Raw genomic sequence first — 25,371 nt, 5'->3', positions numbered from 1 at the left:
GAAAAACCACATGTTTCCTTATGAGTATAGGTTCAACTTTCAATAACATGTTTCTCATGTTCTGCCTGGTCGCATCTCAGGAGCCTTGCAGTTGCGATCATCTTACGTGGGCAACAATGGTGTTCTAAACCCCCAGAGTGTCTTGTGGTTGATGCACCGTTCTAAGTCATTTTGTTCTGTATTAAGTACTAGGAAGGATCAAAATAGCATGGAGGCAACCTTTTGCATGGAAGTGTAAATGCAAAAGGTCCCCTTCATGTTTCCCACATTTTTATTTAAAATAGCCCCCAAGGTGTGTTATTTAGGCTGCTGCCAACCGGGTCAGCGAGTTAAACTAAAACCAGAAATTTTGCAAGCTATGATCGAAGAGAGCCAGTGTCTAAGGAACAACTTTTTGGGGACTTGTGGAGTTATATTTTTAGTTTGTGTAGAGATATGTGGTGTACACCTGTCCTGAAGAAAGAACAACTTTCCCAAAAGATAGGGAACTCGTGTCGCCTGCACACTACCACGAGCCGTGTGAAATACAGCTAAACATTTGAAACATAATCCTAATTAATCACATTTTTAAAATCGTGTTACTATTATATACATAGATTTATCTAGAAGTCTTAATGACAAAATAATTGTACACATTGTAGCCAAATAGTAGAGGAACATAACATTGATTTAATCATGTCACCCAACATGCTTTGAGAATGTTTCCCTTCATCAGGGTCAATGTTTTTAGTAGTTTCTAAAAAATAATAAAAAATACAGAGATACATAAGTGTGAATTTCTCCAAGTAGTAAGACAGACCCTAAGTATTAAATTCATATCAATAAGTCAAAAGTTGAAATGCGAATACCTTCTATGTCCAAGATGACATGTATGTCTAAAGCTGTGGTGTTCCATTCAGGGACTTCTAATAATGGAATTGCTTCCCCGTTTCCCAAAATTTGATTCTGCCCTAAAAAAACAAATCATCAACTAAGAGGCTGAAGTCTCACAAAAACTAAACTTGCGGTAACATTTAAACCACACCAAAACACAGTGATCTGAGTGAAATCATTGCAAGCTGATTCCCCATGTTATAAACACATCATTTTTCAGGTGACCTTGTAAGTCTACTCTGGGTAATTACACAGCCATTAATGTAAATAAGGTAGAGAACCTGTGCCCTTAGTGCAGCACTAAATCCTGTTTTTGTTTTCAGCAAATTATCCCAATGCATGTCTAACCCTGTGTTTTGTAGCAAAGCTAGGCAACCTCATAAAATAATCAACAATCGGCAGCTTCCTACCACAAGCAGGTTAAATTAGGGTGTGGAGTTCAGAAAAGGTATAATAGCGTACTGCCACAACAAAATATAGCAAAGCAAGCATATCTGTAGTCAATTTAGAGCTGTTGGAGCTCCAGGAACACGCTAAGGCATCTTGGTTGAGTGGAGGCGAGTCAGGTTGTGGGTTAACATGAAATATGTAATGTCACATGTCCTTCTGCATGAACAGAAATACAAGAATTGTTATGATGCAAAGGTGGACACGAGGAATGCAGCTAAGCTTCTTGGGGGCTGGATCGGAAGGCGAGATATATACCCAAAAACAAAAGGGTTGTTGCCTTCCAAAGCTAAGGAGTCTAGAAGATGCAGAGACATGGAGCAATGGGAGGTCTTTAAAGAGGCCGATCCGAGTGGCACAATTGCAAGTGTTCGTATGGATTGGAACTCCACTAATGTGCCACTTAGCAGAAAATTGATACCTCTCTGTGATCCTGATGAATATGAGACGGATATTGGGATGGCAGAGGGATTAGGAGGACTGGTGGATCTGGAATGACAAATGCCATCCTGCCTAGGTAAGCAGGATTCCAGATCACATTTAGGACTTTGTAGTTTCGTAGCAGTAGAACATTCTGGATAGTAAATTAATTATTTATAACACGCTTCATACCAGAGACCAGTCTCTAAGCGCGGGACCAGAATTTGAACCTGTGTTGTTTTGTGTTGTCTAGCTTCCAAGACAAACACATTGCCACTGAGCTATTCTCCCGGCCCAATGATGATACAATGTTCTCATTAGATGTATCACATTGATATAGGTCATTTCTCTTTCATGTTTTGTAATAATGTCATTGCTTGTTATTCATTGGATGGGAGAAGTATTACGACTTGTGCTGAACCTGACAGCATGGAAGAAACAGCAAGATGCCGTGAGATCACACATTTGTGTATTATGGAGAATGTAGACTTCAAGGAAAGTCCTAATGCTGGTAGTTGGTGGCTGGCAGCCTGTCTGCTGTTTCGCTGCACGTTTGGGATGTCTTAATAAATCCCACTTTACTTTGTTCATCCTTGTGGTCAGCTTTCTTCGTGCCCTTGGGACTTGCAGAGTCTGCCGCTCGGCGACCATGTTGGTATTGCTTCTCCTATTTTTAGTTTGGATTATTAGGTGGCGCTTGCACCTCCTATAAGCTGAAACTATTGCATAAGACTACAGCTAGGGAGACATAGCTTATGAGGAGGGACGCAAAGCTTGTAGGTGTTGATTGGTTATTTGCCGAGCCATTGATTGCCCTTGACCATGCTAATTCATATGGCCATCCCTACCCAGTTACTGCCCAGCACCACCAAAAACATATCCTCCTGGTCTCTCTTTGAGCTATCTTTTTCAAGCCTTAGCATCAAACTTTGCACTTGAAGTGCCTGTCTGTGTTTTTTTCAAAGCATTCTTCAGAGAGTTAATGACTTAATTGGAGGTGAAAACCTGCTGTTGGTGTAATATACATTTGTAAAGACAAAGGGGTGCCTGGTCAACCCTGGTCCGCCGACTAACAATATCAAAAACCACACAATGGACCAGTAGGATTTAGGGAATGGAATAAACTATTCAATTTATCTTTTTACCACATATCAATAAATATCAATAAGCTAAGTTACAGCTCTCTTGGGTCTCTAGCCTTCTACAGGCCCTAGATACTCTTTTAGGATGGTATTTGATCGGTGCAAGTCATTCAGGGACTGGAATGGTGGCAGCGATCGTTTTGTTTATTTTGAGCTCCTTTTGGCGTTCTGAGCACGTTTTTCGCACTGAACCCAAAATGGTGGCCTGGCTCCCAAAATGGCCAGTCCACGAGGCTCCTTTGTCCTGTCCACTGACCGTCTTGCTCCCTTCACCTTCCCCAGGTCGGGCGACCCGGGGCCTTCCTTATTTGGGCATGTACTTTCCCGCGAAACGTGGTTGCTTTCGCGGGCTTCTACATGTCGTTTGTGTGCCTCCAGGGTGTGGGCTGGGATGTCTGGTCCCAATACACATCCTGGGTGCCAGAGAGTCTGGGGTGGTGTGAATGCCTGGGACCACCGTGGTCCGTGATTGGTCCACGTATGGTATGTGTGTTGATGAGCGGATCTCCCATTGGCTCCCCTCCGTTTTGGCGCGAAGGGAACCGTGGATAAGAGGGAGCTGGAAACACCACTACCATGTCGATCTCCTGAGTTCTCACGAACGAAGGAATACAGGAGCCAAGTATCCTGCAACCCAGAGGCTGGACCGAGGAATCGTTGGTGACCCGCTGAAGGAATCCTCCTTTGCACTGCCAAGTAAGCCTTCGGAAGCGTCTCTGGGCCATCCAGTTGACTGACCAGCTTACAAGGGAGTCCTGCTCTGTAACCGCCGCCAGGTTGTGTTGTATTTCGAGTCCTTGTCACTCTCCCACGCTTCGTACACTTGGCGTTCCCAAGTCTGAAGGGAGGAGTGTACATTTGGCTCGAATACACACGGCCGCTCCGTTGTCCTGCTGCGGCAACAAACTGTGCTGGTTTCGTCGATTGGGACGTCTTTTTGCTCTACACGACTACGAGGCGTTCCCTGCTCTTCTGAACCTGCCAGCTGCTGAAACTAACGAGGAGAAGCCTGGGTCTGCTTGCTTCGGGGACCGGTGAGTAGTTTAGCTAGGATCTGGTCGCCCTCCTGCAGTATCCCATTGCTTTTCCCTGCTGTGTAAAAACAGCACCCTTTTGGCCGTACTCGCGCTCTGCTTCTGCCCGCTGTGGAGGCTGCGCTTGAGTTGCGGAACCTGTTCTCCTTCTGCTGTGCACTAACCCGAACTGCCTGACTTCCTCCGAAGAGCTTCCCCTTTTGCCCGTTGGCACCGGCGTGGCAGGTACTTTGAGCACAAGGCTCCACTCTTCGCAGGGCTCGGACTTCCATCTAGTTAGGTGCCTCTGAAGGCGAACTGAGTCTAAAGCATTGTATCGCACTGCCTGTTTTCCTTCCCTTTCAGGTGGACTACATATTTCGTGCTTTAAACGCTTGCGACTGTGTATTTGTATATATATTGTGTTGATATGGTATGTGTTGGCTTAGTATTGTGATATTGTGATTTTCTCGCTACGGTCATTGTTTTAAAGGCCTTAAAATAAATGTGTATATATTTTTGATATAACAACTGTTTGGAGTAGTTTGTAAGCGCTCTTGCTTTGTGTGCTCATTGCGGGCTTTCAGTCACCCTCACCCCTCTTGAGACCTAGTCTTGACCGCTGCGATCGCTACCTTGATTGGTCTGGCTTGTCCAGAGGTTACCCTGTTCCAAGTAATTAGGTTGGCCTTCTGAACTTCTGCGCCACCAGGACAGAGTTCAGAAATCCGTCTTAACAAATTGGTGTACAGCGGTGGGATACGACTGAAGGTATCCAGTGTTGCGCTCGAACTGGGGCATTTCAGGTTATTCCAACCAGTACACGTGGTGAATTGTTGTAGTATAACTTTAAAAAGGCCATAGTCCTATCAAACTGTATGGAAACAAATACCTTGTTAACTTTAAATGCTTCCAAATCAGAAACATTGAAGAAGATGTGTGCGGAGAGAGGTGTTTCCTCTCAAGGCACTAAATTGGAAATGATCCAAAGAATCGTGGCGTGGCAAGAAGCGCAGCTTGACGCTATAACTTCTGAGGACAGTGCAGAAGGTGGTGGGGCTGCTCTCACTGGTAGAACCGACGGTTCTGCCGCTGCACTGATCCATCGCGACCACGAGGACAGGGAGGACGAGATGTCTAATGTTTCCCCTGCCAGTGTTGATGGGGATGCTATGCTTGAATTCAAGAAGCAAGAGCTGCGGTTTAGGCAGCAGGAGCTTGAATTCAGCATAGCCAAACCAAAAATCGAACAGGCAGAAAAACAGAAAGACAGGGATCACCAGTTGGAACTGGCCAAGCTTCAGGTTGCAAATGGATCCAAGGGTCCTGGACATGGGTCTGGGGCTTCCTCTCATCCACGGTTTCCGAAAGATCTGCTCAGTGTGTATGAAGAAAGGAATGACATTATGGACTGGCTGAATGCGTTTGAGTATGCATGCGAGGTTCAAGAAGTTGACAATGCTGATAAGATTGCGTGGTTGCTCAGTAGACTGCCCCATTCTGGCTGTAGTGCCATTATGGAAATGTCGAAGGCTGAGCGGGCTGATTTCGCAATGTTAAAGCAAACTCTCATTTTAAAGTTTGGGAAGACTCCGGCCCAATATTTAAAGCGTTTTCGAGAGTATAAGAAAAAGGAAGGTGGTATTTGGGTATCTTATGTCGCTGAATCTTTGAAAAACTTAACTGGCTGGGTCGAAGGTTATAAGGTTTCTACCTTCGAAGGCATGATAAATCTTGTCATGCTGGAACATATTTTTGCTTCTTCTTCCCCGGAGCTTAAGCAGCATTTGGCCGATTCGAAGGAGATAGATCCTAAGAAGCTGGCCATTGCAGCAGACTTATGGGTGTCACATCGAGTGTCCCATAAGGACAAAACTCATCCTGGTAAGCAGGAGGAAGGGAAAAAGTCCAAAGATATGGAGGGTGGGGAATCTGCTAAATTTTCTTCCCATAAGGGCCACAAAAAGAAAAACAAGGGTAAGACACAAGAGAACTCACAGGGTAGTGGAGGTCAGCCTCCGAAACAGAACTCTGGTTACAATAAGCCTCCCTACGTAAACAGACCCACTGGGGCTTGTTTTTCTTGTGGAGCAACTGACCACGTGAAGGGGGATCCCCGTTGTAAGGTTAGACCTTTGGGGGTCCACTCCGCTAATCTGGCCTTCTCCTCCTACGAGGAAGAAGAGATTACAGGAGCATCCTTCTCCTCAGACTCATTTCCTAGCGGAATAGAGGCTGAGGTAGTTTTAGTGTCCCTGGGTTCCTGGGAGCCTAAAGTCGCAGAGGCTTATGCTAGGATTCCGGATAATACCAAGCACTACTTTAAAGACAGTGTGCTCATCAATGGAGTGGATACTCCAGCTCTTAGGGATAGTGGGTGCAGTCGCACTGTAGTGGATTCTACCTTGGTAGACTCAGAGGAAGTTGCCAGAGCTACTCTGATGCCCACTAAGTTGGCTGACGGCCCCCTCCGTATGTTTCCAGTAATACCTGTAAATCTTACTTTAAATGGTACAGCAGTCAGGATTCCAGTGAGCATTCAGAGAAACGTCCTGGGAAAGGTCTTGTTAGGTAATGATCTCAGAGCTTTAGGGCTCGTAGGAGACACTGCCGAAAGACCCTACACACGGTCTCAAGCACGGGCAGCATTGGCCAAGTCCAATACGCCGCCCCAGCCGAAGGGGAAACCCAAGGCGAAAGGAGTCTACAAGTCAAAACGAGGGAAAGAGAATATTCCCCCGAGCTCGCCTACCACTGCGGTGGAGGAAGTTGGTCAATCGCCCGGGCCTGACGAGGAGGTGGCGATGCCTGAAGTATTCGACCCCAACGATCATCCTGAACTAAAAGACTTGTTAGTTGAAGGAGGTCCTGATAGGGACGAATTCAGTAAAGGCCAACGTGAGTGCCCATCTCTGGAAGGCCTAAGGAGACAGGCCAGCTCCCAGCTTGAGGGTGAACCTCCTGGGAAGCATAGGATTTATTGGGAAGGTGGACTCCTGTATAGTGAGCCCACAGAGTCTACAGAAGGAGACCATAGGAGGTTGGTGGTTCCCCTTGCTGTTAGGCCCTTCCTCCTGCAGTTGGCGCATGAAGTTCCCCTTGCTGGTCACCTTGGTATGAAGAGGACCAAGCAAAGGTTATCCATGCACTTCTACTGGCCCAAGATGGGGGTGCAAGTAGAAAGTCACTGCAGGAGTTGTGCCTCCTGCCAGTTGTCTGGTAAGGTTGGCGCGACAATCCAAGCTCCGTTGGTACCGCTCCCAGTTGTGGGGGTACCATTTGAAAGGGTAGGGATCGACATCGTTGGTCCCCTTGACCCGCAAACATCCTCGGGCAATAGGTTTATCCTGGTGCTGGTCGACCATGCAACCAGGTATCCTGAGGCCATCCCATTGAAGACTGTAACTGCCAAGTCGGTTGCAAAAGCTTTACTTGGCATATTTACTAGGGTTGGCTTCCCTAAAGAGGTTGTGTCAGATCGTGGCAGCAACTTTATGTCGAAGTATATGCAGGCTATGTGGAAAGAATGTGGGGTTACCTACAAGTTCTCTTACTGCATACCACCCCCAGACCAATGGTCTGGTGGAACGTTTCAACAGAACGTTAAAGAGCATGATTGGGGCTCTGGAGGAGCCTCAGAGAAGAAAATGGGATCTTCTTTTACCATGCTTGCTGATTGCCTACAGAGAGGTACCACAGGAGGGTGTTGGCTTCAGCCCCTTCGAACTTCTGTTCGGTCATCCCGTACGGGGACCCTTAGCCATCGTCAAAGAGGGATGGGAGATGCCCACTCCCCCTGTTACTACCAATGTAGTTGATTATGTGCTAGGGCTCAGAAAACGGATGGTACTTCTGATGGGCTTGGCTAGTGATAAATTGAAGGCAGGGCAAGCGCTGGTGAAAGATTGGTACGACCAGAAAGCTTCCCTCATCAACTTTACACCTGGTCAGCAAGTCCTGATCATGAATCCAATAAGGCCTCGAGCTTTACAGGACAAATGGTCAGGCCCTTACACAGTGGTGGAGCCCCTGGGTGAGGTGAACTATTTAGTGGACCTTGGAAGGCCTGGACAGGCTCCAAAAGTGTTTCACGTGAATAGGCTGAAGGCTTTCGTCCCAAGAGTCGAAATCGCAGCACTGCTACTGGCGTCAGACGTTGAGGAAGAGGAGTCAGAACCTCTCCCCGACCTGTTCCAGAGCGGTCCTTCAGATAGCTCCATTGAGGGTGTCCGAGTGGCCCCTCACCTGACTCCGAATCAGCAGGCTGAGGTGAAAAGTTTGCTTAGGCAGTTTTCCCCCCTGTTTTCACAGTCCCCTGGTTTGACACCTTGGTGCAAACATAACATTGACACAGGAGACAGTGTACCTACCAAAAGTAGGGGATACAGGATGTCAGACAAAGTACGGTCTTATATTAAGACCGAGGTCAACAAGATGTTAGATCTTGGGGTGATTGAACCCTCCAGTAGTCCTTGGTCCAGTCCTGTGGTGTTGGTTCCAAAGGCAGGCACTTCTGAATTGAGGTTCTGCGTGGATTACAGGGCTCTGAATGCTGTCACCAAGACAGATGCACACCCCTTGCCTCGAACAGATGAGCTGGTGGATACTTTGGGTGCCTCCAAGTACCTCAGCACGTTTGACCTCACTGCTGGCTATTGGCAAATAGCTTTAGCAGAACATGCCAAGGAGAAGACAGCATTTTCTACTCCAGACGGCCTTTACCAATTCCGGGTAATGCCGTTCGGGTTGAAGAATGCACCTGCCACTTTCCAGAGGCTTGTGAATCATGTGTTGAATGGGTTGGACGAATTCTGCCTTGCATATCTGGACGATATAGCAGTTTTCAGTGCCACCTGGGAAGACCATGTGAAACACCTCAGGATTGTGCTCCAGGCTCTTCAGAAAGCCCACTTGACCATAAAGGCTAGTAAATGCCAGATTGGACAAGGCTCAGTGGTTTACCTTGGACATGAAGTAGGTGGAGGGAGGATACAGCCTCTACCCAGTAAAGTACAAGCAGTACACGACTGGCCTACCCCCACTACGCAAACCCAAGTGAGAGCCTTCTTAGGACTCACGGGGTATTATCGCAATTTTGTGGCAGACTATGGCACCATAGCTGCTCCTCTGACTGCCCTCACAACTCCGAAGAAACCCAAGAAGGTAACTTGGACCGACGAGTGTGAGAAGGCCTTCAATGGCTTAAAAGACTCCTTGTGCCAGGCCCCTGTCCTTAGGGCCCCTGATTATCAAAGACCTTTTATCGTGCAGACGGATGCCTCTGACACTGGGATAGGAGCTGTACTATCACAAGTAGATGAGAAGGGTAAGGAACACCCTATCGGTTTTATTAGTCGCCAGCTTAAGGACAGAGAGCTCAGATGGTCCACGGTAGAGAAAGAATGTTTCTCTGTTGTGTGGGCCCTAAGGAAGCTGAGGCCCTACCTCTATGGGACCCACTTCACTGTGCAGACTGACCATAAGCCGTTAAAGTGGCTAATGAACATGAAGGGGGAGAATCCAAAGTTGCTTAGGTGGTCCATAAGTCTACAAGGCTTCGACTTCACTATTGAGCATAGGCCAGGTGTCCAACATAGCAATGCTGATGGGTTGTCCAGAATGTTTAACCGACCTGAACAAGAGACTCATCCAGGGGTGGATTAGTTCCCCCTGTCCATAGTCTGGGAGGGGCGAGTGTTAGGAAAGATTTCGTAATTGTAGGTAATTTTCCTTCCATGTGGCAACCCCTAAACTTTTTGCTGTTGTTTTTCACCTTGTTCTTGACTTTGCCAGAGAAGTGCAGCCTTCTGCCGCACTCCTCTGGGCTTTCGCTCCTTTTTTTACGGGGAAACTGACATGCCCTTAAGACAGTCAGTACCGGGGAACGCTGTTTCCCGTAGTTTCTTTTATCATGTTGCGGCTTTAGTGCAACATGACACAAGAGGGCACTGTAAGCTAAGTTACAGCTCTCTTGGGTCTCTAGCCTTCTACAGGCCCTAGATACTCTTTTAGGATGGTATTTGATCGGTGCAAGTCATTCAGGGACTGGGATGGTGGCAGCGATCGTTTTGTTTATTTTGAGCTCCTTTTGGCGTTCTGAGCACGTTTTTCGCACTGAACCCAAAATGGTGGCCTGGCTCCCAAAATGGCCAGTCCACGAGGCTCCTTTGTCCTGTCCACTGACCGTCTTGCTCCCTTCACCTTCCCCAGGTCGGGCGACCCGGGGCCTTCCTTATTTGGGCATGTACTTTCCCGCGAAACGTGGTTGCTTTCGCGGGCTTCTACATGTCGTTTGTGTGCCTCCAGGGTGTGGGCTGGGATGTCTGGTCCCAATACACATCCTGGGTGCCAGAGAGTCTGGGGTGGTGTGAATGCCTGGGACCACCGTGGTCCGTGATTGGTCCACGTATGGTATGTGTGTTGATGAGCGGATCTCCCATTGGCTCCCCTCCGTTTTGGCGCGAAGGGAACCGTGGATAAGAGGGAGCTGGAAACACCACTACCATGTCGATCTCCTGAGTTCTCACGAACGAAGGAATACAGGAGCCAAGTATCCTGCAACCCAGAGGCTGGACCGAGGAATCGCTGGTGACCCGCTGAAGGAATCCTCCTTTGCACTGCTGTCGTCCTGTGAAACCCTTTCCTCCTTGGATCGAACCAGAAGGCCTGTACTGGTGCTTCGACCTTTGGAATAGCAGGAACAGCTATTCCCGGCGACTTCATCATCTCCTGCCAAGTAAGCCTTCGGAAGCGTCTCTGGGCCATCCAGTTGACTGACCAGCTTACAAGGGAGTCCTGCTCTGTAACCGCCGCCAGGTTGTGTTGTATTTCGAGTCCTTGTCACTCTCCCACGCTTCGTACACTTGGCGTTCCCAAGTCTGAAGGGAGGAGTGTACATTTGGCTCGAATACACACGGCCGCTCCGTTGTCCTGCTGCGGCAACAAACTGTGCTGGTTTCGTCGATTGGGACGTCTTTTTGCTCTACACGACTACGAGGCGTTCCCTGCTCTTCTGAACCTGCCAGCTGCTGAAACTAACGTGGAGAAGCCTGGGTCTGCTTGCTTCGGGGACCGGTGAGTAGTTTAGCTAGGATCTGGTCGCCCTCCTGCAGTATCCCATTGCTTTTCCCTGCTGTGTAAAAACAGCACCCTTTTGGCCGTACTCGCGCTCTGCTTCTGCCCGCTATGGAGGCTGCGCTTGAGTTGCGGAACCTGTTCTCCTTCTGCTGTGCACTAACCCGAACTGCCTGACTTCCTCCGAAGAGCTTCCCCTTTTGCCCGTTGGCACCGGCGTGGCAGGTACTTTGAGCACAAGGCTCCACTCTTCGCAGGGCTCGGACTTCCATCTAGTTAGGTGCCTCTGAAGGCGAACTGAGTCTAAAGCATTGTATCGCACTGCCTGTTTTCCTTCCCTTTCAGGTGGACTACATATTTCGTGCTTTAAACGCTTGCGACTGTGTATTTGTATATATATTGTGTTGATATGGTATGTGTTGGCTTAGTATTGTGATATTGTGATTTTCTCGCTACGGTCATTGTTTTAAAGGCCTTAAAATAAATGTGTATATATTTTTGATATAACAACTGTTTGGAGTAGTTTGTAAGCGCTCTTGCTTTGTGTGCTCATTGCGGGCTTTCAGTCACCCTCACCCCTCTTGAGACCTAGTCTTGACCGCCGCGATCGCTACCTTGATTGGTCTGGCTTGTCCAGAGGTTACCCTGTTCCAAGTAATTAGGTTGGCCTTCTGAACTTCTGCGCCACCAGGACAGAGTTCAGAAATCCGTCTTAACACCATCCTCGGCAAACCCTCCTGCCAAACAGAAATATAGGGGGAACAGACTCAAGGTTGTCCAACTCCAGGCCTCGAGAGCCGGATCCATGTCGGGTTTTCAGGATACCCCTCAATAATATTCACGAGATACACTTGCATAAAATGATTCTAAACTGATGCACATTTTTGCTCATGAATATCAATGAGGCTGTCCTGAAAACCCATAAGGATCCCCGCCCTCTATGCTTGGAGATGGACAGCCCTGATGGTGGGTGGGAGGGAGTGGTAAGTGGATTTCGGAGCATGCTTACTCTGTGAAAACACACAGAGGGTCTGCTACCAACAGCGCTAATCGCCAAAGGTATTCTACAGGTGGCAAAATGAGTTAGAACAACAAATGATATCACAGACTCAGCAAAACAGACTTGAATTTGTATATGCTGAGCAGGAGATTCTACAGATATTTTAACAGATCAGTCAAATAACAGCAGCTAAAGTTGCTAAGTGATTGGAGACATGAGACTCAAAAATAAGTTTCAATTAATATCTTTATGATGGTGACAGTGGGTAATGCATGGAATTGCTTTCCAGGGACAGTGAAGAGAGCCAAAAAAAAAAAAAGTCAGAATTTAAGAAGTGCTGGAATAGTGATTTGAGCTTTTGACAATGGGCTACAGTGTAAAAGAAGTATGGTTGAGTGCCAGAGGTTGAAGTGTAGTGGAACTAATAGGAACAAAGTTCCAGGACTTTTTTACTGAATATAATTGCACATTTGACAACTATTTCCAAAGATTCAATACGTCGATGTGCATGTCAAATATACCTCTTGCATATACGTGATATCCTCTTGAGGATAGTCACCATTGGGCTCATGTTGAGTTGGTAATTAGTGCAGTAACGTGTGCGTTCGTCTTAAGTGTTTCTTTCCAGCACCTCTGCGTGTCTGATAGAGATTGCATTGCCTGTTTGATCTGTTTAAAGATGTACATTTATTTTCAGACCTTTCCATTAACTGCAACAAATCAGAATAGTTCCATCCAACCGATAACTCGTCTGAATTTGGGGGTGGGTTGGAGAGTGAGAAGAAGGACTACGACTGCCCCTGACAACAGTTACATATCTTGGAAACCAACTAAGAGTGAACACAGTGATGCCACTCAAAGATAAATATGTCTGGATTTTAAATGTAATAATTACCAAGATTGTCAACTAGGTAAAGTTGGCAGGTTAGTCGATTTAAATTAAATGGATAGTCTTCTGTGCCTACGTTTTCGTTCCTGGCCTATGTTTTAAGCATAGAAGTTAACTCAACTCCCTTGAAAGTCATATTATGAAGTTGGTAGGGAAAAGAAACAGCCTTGCTTCAAATGGACCCAATGGCCAAGCAATATAATAGGAGATTTCTCTTTGCCTGGCATGGAGATGGACTTCCAGGTGGTCCAGATGGCAAAACTGATATGAACACAGAGCTTAAAGACGGGCAACCCTCAGTTGCACACCCCTTATTAACCAATAGATGCCCCCAAAGTGTATGGCTGTAGGTGTTCTTGGACAATAGTCTTACACACACTGCTTATAAGTGCCAAGGACGAGGTATCTCGTCCTTGGGATTACCTCCCCAGTGCCAAGGACGAGATAGCTCGTCCTTGGCACTTAAGGGGTTAATGAAGGAGAAAATGTTAGAAGGCTTTGCATGGTGAAATACTGAAATCACCAAAAATGGCCTTGGCACTGGGGGGGGGGGGGACCCATGGTAGTTAAATATGGTGGATGAGACCTTCCGTACACATCTCAATTTAGGATCTAGCAGTGGATGAGAACACTCGCACATTTGATCAAGACATATTTTCCGAAGGATATAACTTAGTTATGCAAAGGTTTGAAGATGGTTTTCATTAGGGCGAGCACATAACGTTATATCAATTTTAGAATGAAGGCGAGGGAACACTAACACTGCTGGAAATATTATATTAGAAGAGCCTGGCAGCCACTCAGGGATCACCTTCTCCTCTGTCCTAGCATCCCTGGCAGACATGTCTGTCTTTAAATTCAAAGTCAATCCTAGTCAATGCAACCTCAAAGCACCAACACGATCTTCCATGACGTTGAGCGGTCTTGGTGTAAGAGGTGCAGGAGAAGAGGTGTGACCCACTGAACATCAAAATCGAAGGTATGGTTGTGGATAGAGTACATCAACTTCCACATTAAAGGTTTAAACTAATACAATTCAAATTTGAGTCTTTCACAGACAGACCTCCCAGGCACCTTCCCTCAGTCATGGCAAACCAACCAATGACATTGGGTACAAGAGAATCATACAGGACAACATTTCCCATTCCATTCTGGAGACATTGCACCAATGCCAGCGGGCCCGATAGCACAGAGAGTAGATCACTCGCTTTGCCATCTGTGCAGAGCCTGCTGACGCAGGTTCGAACCCCGGCAGTGCCAAACTCAGCCTTTTTTCCTTCCGAGGTGATAATCAGCACCTTACACCGTGGGGAATAAGCAGTGCTCAGATGCATGACGGTTCGTAGTGCTATATAAATATTAAATTATTATTATTAATCCTAAATTCTGTAGTCCTCGATTTCTCAGTTATAAACCCAGGACTACAGGTCCCAGAATGCAAATTTAAAACAAGGTTTGGACTAATGTCTTCAAAATGAAATGCATAACGTTGGCATGTATGGATAATATCAGTTCACAGGAATTCAAATATAGTTCACAAATACCATACACATACATGGGGAGTTGCCTCTTACCCCACTACGTGGTCATTTCATTGTACAAATGCATATGGTTACTGATTATGTTGCCCTGCCGATGGATTGGACCTCAACTCCCATGATCCCTAGGCAGTGCAGTCAGTGGTGAAGAATCATGGGGTTTGTAGGCAAAATGTATCTTGAGAGCCACACAATGAGTAACCATGTTACACAACATAACATGAGAACCCTGATGATCACAGGCTAACAGACTGGATGAACCATGTGTGGGCTAAGACTCAAATTCAAAAGCACAGTTGAAGAATTGTAATGTGTTGAGATATTGGGTTACTGTGTGCCTGCATGTTAACTCTTCTAGGCGTCGATTTTTTAAAGACTCTATTCAATTGGGCAGTGATTATTTAATTAATTTGTTTTGGTCTAAACTGATGTGGGGGGGACAATGTGTCTAATAATTGCACTGTATCATTCTTTAACTATGATATTGGATCAATTGATGAGACTATGGGCCTCATTCCGAGTATGGCGGTAAGGGATAGCGGCCACCGCTAACGAGAGCGGTGGCGGTAATCCCTTACCGCCATACTCCGAGTTCCCTTTGCGCCATGGAGGTTTTAACACCTGCTTTTAGCAGGTGTTAAAAACCATGGCGCTAAGGGACCTTGATGTTAATTACGCCACCGTAATTTACGGTGGCGTAATTAACGCCTTCCCCACTCCCATTATGCCCTATGGGGCAAGAATGGGAATGGGGAAGGGTAAATGGGGATTGGGGAATTACCGCCCCGCCAACCTTGGAATGGGGCGGTAATTCCGCCATCCACCAAGGCGCTGCCGGTCCGGGTACGGCGTCAACCAAGGCGTTAATAGCGCCATTGGTTAGCGCCATACTCGGAATGAGGCCCTATGTAAGTATGTTTGTTCTTTGTATTTGTGTAAGGTTTGCTGTAAACCATAACACAAATACAAAATAAATTTATTAAAAAACTGTTAAGCAAAACAAGAACTGTACAAATACCAGCCTAATGAGGAAAATAAATATAGATGCATATTTGGCTTAAAGACTTCTTTCTCTCTCCCTGAATGCCTTAACTCATTGGTTTTAACTGAGTCAAATGCATGCACACACATGACATACTCTCCTCCTTCACAAATCTGTAGCTTGTACCCAGATGTATTTGACTTCGATCCTAGATGTGGTGCAGAAAAGGTGCACGTCGTACATATGACCTGGTAATGCACAGTTGATTAGTACCTCTGGGCTCATGCACCCATTGCATTCACTGTACTTGTAAAGGTAAGGATCCCGGTGTCACTATTTGACTGTCCATTGGGACAATGGCATAATATCGATTGTGCATCAGAAGATTTGCACAAATGGTGACCCTGCTACGGTGTCGGCGCATAACTATGCAAGGGATGGGGAACACAGCACCAGTGCCCCAGTTGTGGTTCAAGGACCTGATATACTGCCATCGTACAGAGGAGTAGTGCTGTGCGCTTCAGCCACTGCCACCGAGACCAGGCAACATCTGGATGCCACTTAAACCACAAATGACCTTCCTGATGAATCTAATGTCATTAATGTGGATGCACTTTTCTGAAACAAAGGCATCTTGTTGAGCATATTCTGCTGGATTTGAGCTTCCTTTTATTTAAGCTTTCTTTGTGTGTTTGTTTGTTTGTTTGTTTGTTTATTTATTTACATAGCGCTGCACACCCGGAGGAATCTGGGTGCCTTTACAGGGTTATTTGCAGATTACATGTTACATATAGGATTAAATATATAGTAGATTGGATACAGCACATTGTATGCAGTATTTACACATTGACATTAAAAGTAGTAAACATAGAAATAAGATCAGTGAATTTACAAAGATATAACAAGATAATAACCCGACTAGTAATGATAGTGACAGTGACATTTGTCTTAGTAAAATCTTTTAATGTATTACTTGAATTTGGATTTTTCTGAAATATTGATATATATATATATTAAAAAAAATCAGGAAAGATGCCAATTTTTAGAAGAACCATCACATAATCATTTTTTTTCTCTTTGTTGAATCATCTTTGCTTGTATCGTGATAAGTACGTCCTTGTGTACGCTGTACACATCCCGAATCAAACCAAATTCATCACCTTAACTATCTGTTTTTCTTTTCCTCCTTAAAAGCCTTGGCAAAAACGTGAGTACCAAAACAAATAGCTTATTTACGGGCGAGAGATATCCTTTCAGTTCTGCTGTTCACCCCTTTCCATTTTCTGCTGAGTAAAGTATGTACATTTACTGTCCACATTAAAAAAACACTTTACTGCAGCACTTTGGTTTCCTTTTTAACATCATAAACAGCAGCTCCCATTCTAAATACATAAGACAAGAGTGACTTTCACACATCAGCAAGTAGACTCAAAGAACATAGCTCCAGGTTGTGCTTCGTCACAAAGTCAATTACACATATACCCTTTCTTGATCAACCGAATTGATCAACCAAAACTAGCTTTGGTTAGCTGTACATACATTAATGTAGTTTCCAATTATTCAAGACCACAACACATTTAGAAAACAACCAATCAGTGTGTGCATATAATGTATACATCCAATAATTAATGGGCACTTGATTGTTTTGTTAGTTCCATTAAAACTCGTGTAGGCATGAGTTATAAGCATTATAACTGTACCATATTTGGACAGTGGTTCATTTGGTTGGTAAATGTATACTGTGCTAAGCGAGATTGCTTTACAGCATGCATTGATTACTATATCTATAAGTTTCATACACATGTTTGTTGATCGACGTCCAATTGTGCTGTGGTCTCGTTATACTTCTCTTGAATAATCTGAAACTACATTCAGGTTTACAAGAGTCACCAAAGTTGTCTTTGTGGCCACCATAAAGTCAAGCCTTCAATCCCCAACACATGTTTCAGAACAAGTGTACAAACCTTGGTCATCTCCACATGAAAGTGGGAAGCACTACGCTTAGGAGTCCCAGATGCCACCTTCACCCTAGAGAAATCAGTCCAGCACACTGCATCACGCCCCATCACCAACTAAGAACATTCTACCACATCACCATCAACCTCAGGGAGCTGCACAGGCAAACACTCTAAGCCCTCATCAGGTTCAAAGCAGACGGAATTCCCTACAAAGCAGCAACAACTAAAACACAACTCTACCTGGCCCAAAAGCTCACAATCTCTGGAGGCCATCACACACCAGAAGCCACAACATTGCCAGACTGGAAAAAATGAACTCCAGGAGGGTAAAAATAGGAAGTTTCCTGCTTCACATCCTTTATCTGCAACAAGTAACCAATGCATATGAGACTGACCCACACCATCCTCTACTCCAAGAATATCTACCAATCCCTGATCACTGCACTCAACCCTACTTCTCCACTTGGGGAGCACCAACCCTCGAAGGTGTAAATACCCATTCCTGCTAACCCATGCATCCTACCTGTATACCCCAGAGGATGTCCTCTGTGTACAGCATGTTGCTGCATCTAAGCAGACTTGGTGCTCCATAAATCATATCCATGCATACACACAAGCAGGCATATATGAATACTTATACACACGCTTAAAAGAAGGCAGGCACATTTAAATGACTGTGCAAGGACATGTCTACTTCCCCTTTAAGGACATGTCCACCACCCACCTTTAAGGATCTGTCTACCTCCCCTTTAAGGGCATGTCTACCTCCCCTTTAAGGAGATGTCTACCACGCCTTTAAGGACCTGTCTACCTCCCCTTTAAGGACATCGCTAGTTCCCCTTTAAGGACATGTCTACCTCCCCTTTAATTTACATTTTTCGAAAATGGAGTGGTGGCTGTACAACGTGCTTTCTATACACTTGAAGTCTTATAAATCGCAAGTGAGTAGAGCGTTTGGACGACAATAAACAATGTGATATCAGGGTTGCAATGAAAGACAATTGTAAATGACCACTTCCTCAGAGTTTTTATTCAATTTCTAGAATGTTGCCAAAGTGCTCAAGAAGTATCTTCCAAGAGGAAATCTGTATCAACTTGTTGGGAATTCATGTACAAAATGGCGTAGGGCTATGAGGTTATGAGAGAAGCAAGTGAATGTATCTTGGATAGCAAAGAAAGAGAAAGGAGGTCTACCAGAGTCTGAACCCACCCGTACCTACCAACCCCTGCATGACTGTCCTTCTGCTTTCCTGTTGCCCTAGACATTACCTAATCTCGCTCAATTAACGTACAGGCATCTCAAGTTTCCTGTGGCCCATGGAGAGAAGGACACCCAGTCCTCTTTTTGTTACTATTTGGGGGACTTGTAGTTTTCCTAAATTTAAAATGGGAAATATAAAAGAGGAGAAAGAACAGGACTGGGTGGCTTTCTCATGCACAATCATAGGACACTTGAGAGATGTGGGCCTAGGCAATGGAAACCCTGTGCTGTTCCAGCAGGTGGATAATAATAGGTAGACGGTATAGGTCCCATATGCTGCACATGTCTGAGCTCTTCCTTTATGCATTCCCTGGGGGTTGGTGGGATGCTTAGTTCAATACAGTGATATTCACATTTGGAAGCCAAACAATGGAAAATTAAACTTTAATTCTGAGTGCTCAAATCCCAGCTAATTGGGCTTTCTAAAATGCCTCCTGTAATACATTTTAAATAATGAGCGCTTCTTGTAAGTCCTTAAAACCTGAAAAAGATGATTCATGCACCATTATTCCTCTCTGTGTGGGTGTAACAGAGAAAGGGAAGCTAAAACTGTCTTAACTTCAGCTGCAAGTGATACCAATGGAAGGAACACATCACGCGTGTATGTGCGTACGTAGACACGTACTAACAAAGTATCAACAAGTTCAGTCTAATGAGAACAAAACAAGTAGAATGGTGGCATCAAAAACAATGCATTTCAAAATCTTGACAAACATAAAAGTAATAGACAACACACACAGGTTGAGTCTGGCTTCTTAATTGAATACCTCTCACTGCAAACTTGCATTGTCTCCCAATCAGGGAAAGTATACATTCGAAAACCCTCTGCCTTGTCTATAATGTCATTTACAGAATGACACCTGGATATGATTTGGGAATTAGGTGACTAAGGTTGGCGTTGGTGAACATACTTGCCTTTCAAGCAGTTAAATATAAAGGGTTAGTGTGTAAATTCCCTCCACATACAGGGATCTCACCTCTGGAACAATCTCTCCATCCATCCACAGTTGGAAACAGCTCTTCTTCATACAGCCCTACCTATTCCTTCCGATGTTTGACCCCTACTCATCCATAAAATATTAACAGTTGAATTGCACACAGCCATCAAGGCTGATTTTACTCTGTGCATTTACACATTCATTTAGTGAAGCTGCTGTTCCAGCAGGTGGATAATAATAGGTAGACGGTATAGGTCCCATATGCTGCACATGTCTGAGCTCTTCCTTTATGCATTCCCTGGGGGTTCATCAGGTGGGATGCTTAGTTCAATACAGTGATATTCACATTTGGAAGCCAAACAATGGAAAATTAAACTTTAATTCTGAGTGCTCAAATCCCAGCTAATTGGGCTTTCTAAAATGCCTCCTGTAATACATTTTAAATAATGAACGCTTCTTGTAAGTCCTTAAAACCTGAAAAAGATGATTCATGCACCATTATTCCTCTCTGTGTGGGTGTAACAGAGAAAGGGAAGCTAAAACTGTCTTAACTTCAGCTGCAAGTGATACCAATGGAAGGAACACATCACGCGTGTATGTGCGTACGTAGACACGTACTAACAAAGTATCAACAAGTTCAGTCTAATGAGAACAAAACAAGTAGAATGGTGGCATCAAAAACAATGCATTTCAAAATCTTGACAAACATAAAAGTAATAGACAACACACACAGGTTGAGTCTGGCTTCTTAATTGAATACCTCTCACTGCAAACTTGCATTGTCTCCCAATCAGGGAAAGTATACATTCGAAAACCCTCTGCCTTGTCTATAATGTCATTTACAGAATGACACCTGGATATGATTTGGGAATTAGGTGACTAAGGTTGGCGTTGGTGAACATACTTGCCTTTCAAGCAGTTAAATATAAAGGGTTAGTGTGTAAATTCCCTCCACATACAGGGATCTCACCTCTGGAACAATCTCTCCATCCATCCACAGTTGGAAACAGCTCTTCTTCATACAGCCCTACCTATTCCTTCCGATGTTTGACCCTACTCATCCATAAAATATTAACAGTTGAATTGCACACAGCCATCAAGGCTGATTTTACTCTGTGCATTTACAGATTCATTTAGTGAAGCAAACTGCACTACAATGCTCATACCACAACTCCACCTGTTTATCAGCCTCCACGCCCACTTGGAAGGATATCGAAGAGATCTGATCCATGGAGTCGTCGACATATGACCCCTCTGCATGGTATCAGGTAATATCATCTCCACCAATAATATCGCAAAATATATGGTCGTAGGTTTAGGCCATGGGCGGTGTTATTTGTGGGGATAATTTATAGGCTTATTTGGGTGGGGGTTGCGGGGGTGTCCCCGCAGGTTCCATGGCTTAATTTGCTCCACAAATATGATGATATTTTTGGATGGGGATATTTTTGCGGGGATATTAACACATGAAACTCTCTGCATCACCTCCCCAATACAATCCTTTCCCCAGTTTGCTCTACAAAGGAACTTGTGGCTGTGGCTGTTATTTTACTGCTTTCCTGGGAAGACAAATGTTGCCTAATCTTCAGGTTTGTCCAACTCCAGGCCTCGAGGGATGGGATATTGACAGGTTTTTTAGGATATTCCTCATTAATCTTCATGTGGAAAACTGTGCATACATTTACAATCATTGTATTCAAATGTATCTCATGAATATTGATGAGGGGTGTCACAAAAACCCGGCATCGGTCCGGCCCCATGATTCCTGGAGTTGGACAACCCTATGGAAGGTGTAGTTCTGAGGTGGAAATATATAATTATGGGTGCAACATTAAAAACATAGCTTTCATTATGCAAACAATCACTTCCTGAGCACACAAACGTATAACCAAAAAAACTGTCTGGATCTTCAAAACCATAACCTCCTTGATTGACGCCACTGTCCTACCATACCAAGCTCCCCATCTGACTTCCCTTGGGACATTATAGATGTTTAACTTATAGACTGGTAAAATGACTGCTGTGCAACAGAGCATCTGGACTCCCCAATGCCAACATGCACAGGGTTGACCACATCATGCGATCGTTCCCTTTGCATGTTGCAGTAACACTCTAGCCCTACTGCTACCAAGAACAGGTGAGTGTGTTCTAGAAATTGAAATTCTTGAACACCAAAACATCTGCGGCTCGAATGATTGGATGGACAGATACATTTCTTGCACTGCTCGAAGTAGGAAATACTTCCTTTGCTGCCTGTGGCTAACCTGGTAAAGTTTATAATGATCTTTAAAGGTCTACACTTGGATGGTATGTCATGTCTACTATAATGTCTAATGGACAGACAATTTGAGCTATGGTAGTTTTTCTTCCTATATTTAAAATATTTCTGGGGTGAGGGGCAGGGATTCTCAGTTAATGGTTCAAAGCTCTGGAACAATATAGCACCTCCTGATTTCACATTTGTGGACCCATATTAAATGACACCACCTAACCATGAAACACTTGGAAACAGATTCAACCCTAGAGTACAATTAGTCTTAGCTAGTAAGATAATACAGAGACATAAACATTAAATGCAGACATCATAGCCTCCAGTCACAGCTTTGAATTCCAGAATGGTCAAAATAAGTCCCCATACTTCTCAAGCTGATAAATGTAGTAGCATTCAATTGAATCACAATAACACCCATGATTACAGTGCATAGAAGAAGGAGAATCCTGAATTAAAACACTAGGTAAAATAAGTGAAAACATTTCCATCACAGTTATTTAAGTTAATGGTCTTCTGAACCAACCATTTTGCACTTGACCAAGAGCCATAAGAGAAACAATACAAGCACAGTGAAGAAAAAATAGGTGCTGGACAAGGTCACACATATACATATTTTCAGCCACTGAGACCGGTCGCTGTTTTCACAATTGAATTCTAGAAATGATATACAATAATGTCTAAGAGATAAGCCACTGGATGCACGTGCTGTGGGTCTCTCCTGCTCTTCCCATCATGCTCATGCTAAATGATGTCCTCTATGCCATGACATGAAGGTCTGTATGATCCAGGTTCCTCTCTCACTCTGTCGGCTGCTATGCATATTTAACACTCACAGTTCTTTTCGCTTTCATTTGTTGACAGGCAGAGGAATATGTCATGCATAGCCACTGCCCCTCACCCAACCCAATATTGCATAGGTGAGACAAGTTACTCCACGGCAATTACAGCAAGAAATCGACCTACTGTAACTAAATATAGCAAGAACAAACAACTCATAGTGAAATAACACATGTGCATGCAATAGACACAAAGAAAATATGCACTCACCATAAGAAACACAAACACTAGGTCAGATATGCATTTATACACAAATATAGATAGCATCCATTTAGACATGAAGAATACTAACATTAACAATGTACAAGCTGAATGTAACATGAAGAACACACATACATATAACTCACTAACATAAAAACACAACAGTACTGTATTGTTTGTTGATATTGTCATTATGATGAGTTTTTGGTTCAGAATATGTTCTGCATGAAGAGATCCAAGATGTGATGCTTGTATGCTGTCCCTGTTTTATGTTGGATTGTTGATAAAGCGAGTTTTGCCTTACAAATTGACTATTTCCATAATTGAGTGTGGGATTTCGCTGCTTCTCATTCCTGATTTAACTGGGGTTTTCAAGACTTAACACTTTTCTTTTCTTTTTTTTTTCTAGTCATATCTTGACTTTGCATGAGAATTTCTCATAGGATCACTATCCTTCAGGACACAGTTGGTCAGTATCAACATTACTCTATACAGAACGTCTCTTCAGAGAGATTAGTATATAAGGTGGTGGGAGAAAACATGTAACACCAAAAATATGTAACCTTTATATTATGTTGGCTACATCAAGTGAATGAAAAGGAAATCACATTTTGGTAAAAAGTTCACACAAATCCAAGATAAAACAATCTTGAACAAAGATAGTCACCATGAAAATGTCAAAGGGAGCAGTTTCTAAATATAAAATGAATAAGGGCAAGAAGTTATTTGATGAAGTATAGCAGAAGAACAAGAACGTCTACTGGAGAGTAAAATGCATGTATATTTGGTTCTGCAGAATTCATTTAGAAGGACAAACAACTCATAAAATGATGTCACCTCAGGATTTGCACACTAGAGGCAATGGAATGGATGCTAAATTTGGGAGCAGATCTGATTTTGATGTAAGCAATGCCATTAGGAAACTGTCACATCCATATGTACATAGAATACAGTAAACATTACACTTCAAAGGTATTTTCAAATTCTTTTGACTCAATCTTTAAGGTAATTCTGAGAAGGAATGTGTATTGACTGAGTGGTGGGAAGAAGGGAAAAGGTTGATTTGATGCACAGCACTATCCTTGCAAGGAACCCACTTAAAAAGAAAGTTGAAGCTTGGGAGCGTGGCAAGAATTTCCGCTCAAGAATAGTTGTTTTTGTAAACATTTTCCTTGGATGAACAATAAGCATCTATGACATTTTAAGAACTTTTCCTTTGTGATAACACTTTAATTGTATTTTGTATGAGGGTACTTCTTTAAGAAACTACCCGATAGACTGAACAGGGACATAAAATAGCTTGTAACATCTTTCAATAAGCTCCATAGTAGAATAATAAAGGTGGATTTAGAACCTATTTTGGATGAAGAGAAAATGTATAAAATATGAGGAACAGTGCCCTAATGTGCTGTAAGAAGTTGATGGTGTTATCCAATAAGTGACTTGATGCATATTGGATGGTATCAATGGTATTGGAACCCAGCAATACGGACGGCATTGATATGAAAGCTGCCTTTGAATTCGACACAGGCCTTTGTGTTCTTATCTATGATAAGAGACCAGACTATAGGCCTGTCATCCTGATTCATATTTTTCTCTACCATTGGAGAAGCTTCTTTGGAATCCAAAAAGGTTATATTTTGCTTTAATAAAATTACAACCTTGGCACGGTTATTAGATCCACCAAGATGACAGCAGGGACACTTTATCTGATGCTACCTTGTGAAACAAATAAGCATTTAATGGGTCTAGGAGATTGCACATTAGGGTGCATAGATAAACTATATAGAACAATTCTTAATGAGGGTACAGATTTGAGTTTGTAGCACCAAGACAATAAAATGTAATTGTTGAGTCATGAAATGTGTTTATGTGAAATGTTTTCCAGTGTGTGCTTCATTTTTGTTTGTACTGAAACAACCAATTAAGGAATGTAAAGAGAGTTTGTGCAGACAGAAAAAGATGACCCAGTCGTATAAATAGAAGATAGCTTGAGGAGGGACTGGTGGGCAAAAAGGAGGAACTGTTACAAATCCTTCATCAACAAGTTGTACTACAACAGCAAGATCACTTATGAATACAGAAATGTTAATCGAACAATAAATATGTAAGACCGTAATTTAGTTGACCCGAAACTTGTTTGAGGTAGCAGTCCATTCACAAACGTTAGGGTAAAAGGGACACAGATACAATAGGGCTCATTACGAGTGTGCCAGTCTGGTAAAAATGCTGGCAACACCGGCTGTGATATTTTGACCAGACCGGCACAATACATGATTGTCGTTAGGAGCTCTGATCCACCAGCAGGCCTGACCTGTCAGTAGCTCAGGCCCCTACTGGCAAATAGTTGCCGCAATCACTGGCACTGTTAGTACCAGTGACATGTGATTGCAGCAAACTAGTTCCATGGAGTCCTATCCGACTCCATGGAATGAGAAATTATGGAATGGGAATTTACCGTTGTTGCTAGAACCCGTAATATCCCTGTGATACCAGGATATCGGGTGCTGGTAATGGTAAGGCAAG

Source organism: Ambystoma mexicanum, chromosome 14 (assembly GCF_040938575.1).
Source record: "Ambystoma mexicanum isolate Mex_15411 chromosome 14, UKY_AmexF1_1, whole genome shotgun sequence".
In the NCBI taxonomy this organism is placed as follows: Eukaryota; Metazoa; Chordata; class Amphibia; order Caudata; family Ambystomatidae; genus Ambystoma; species Ambystoma mexicanum.
Note: the sequence above shows the minus strand (reverse complement) of the source record.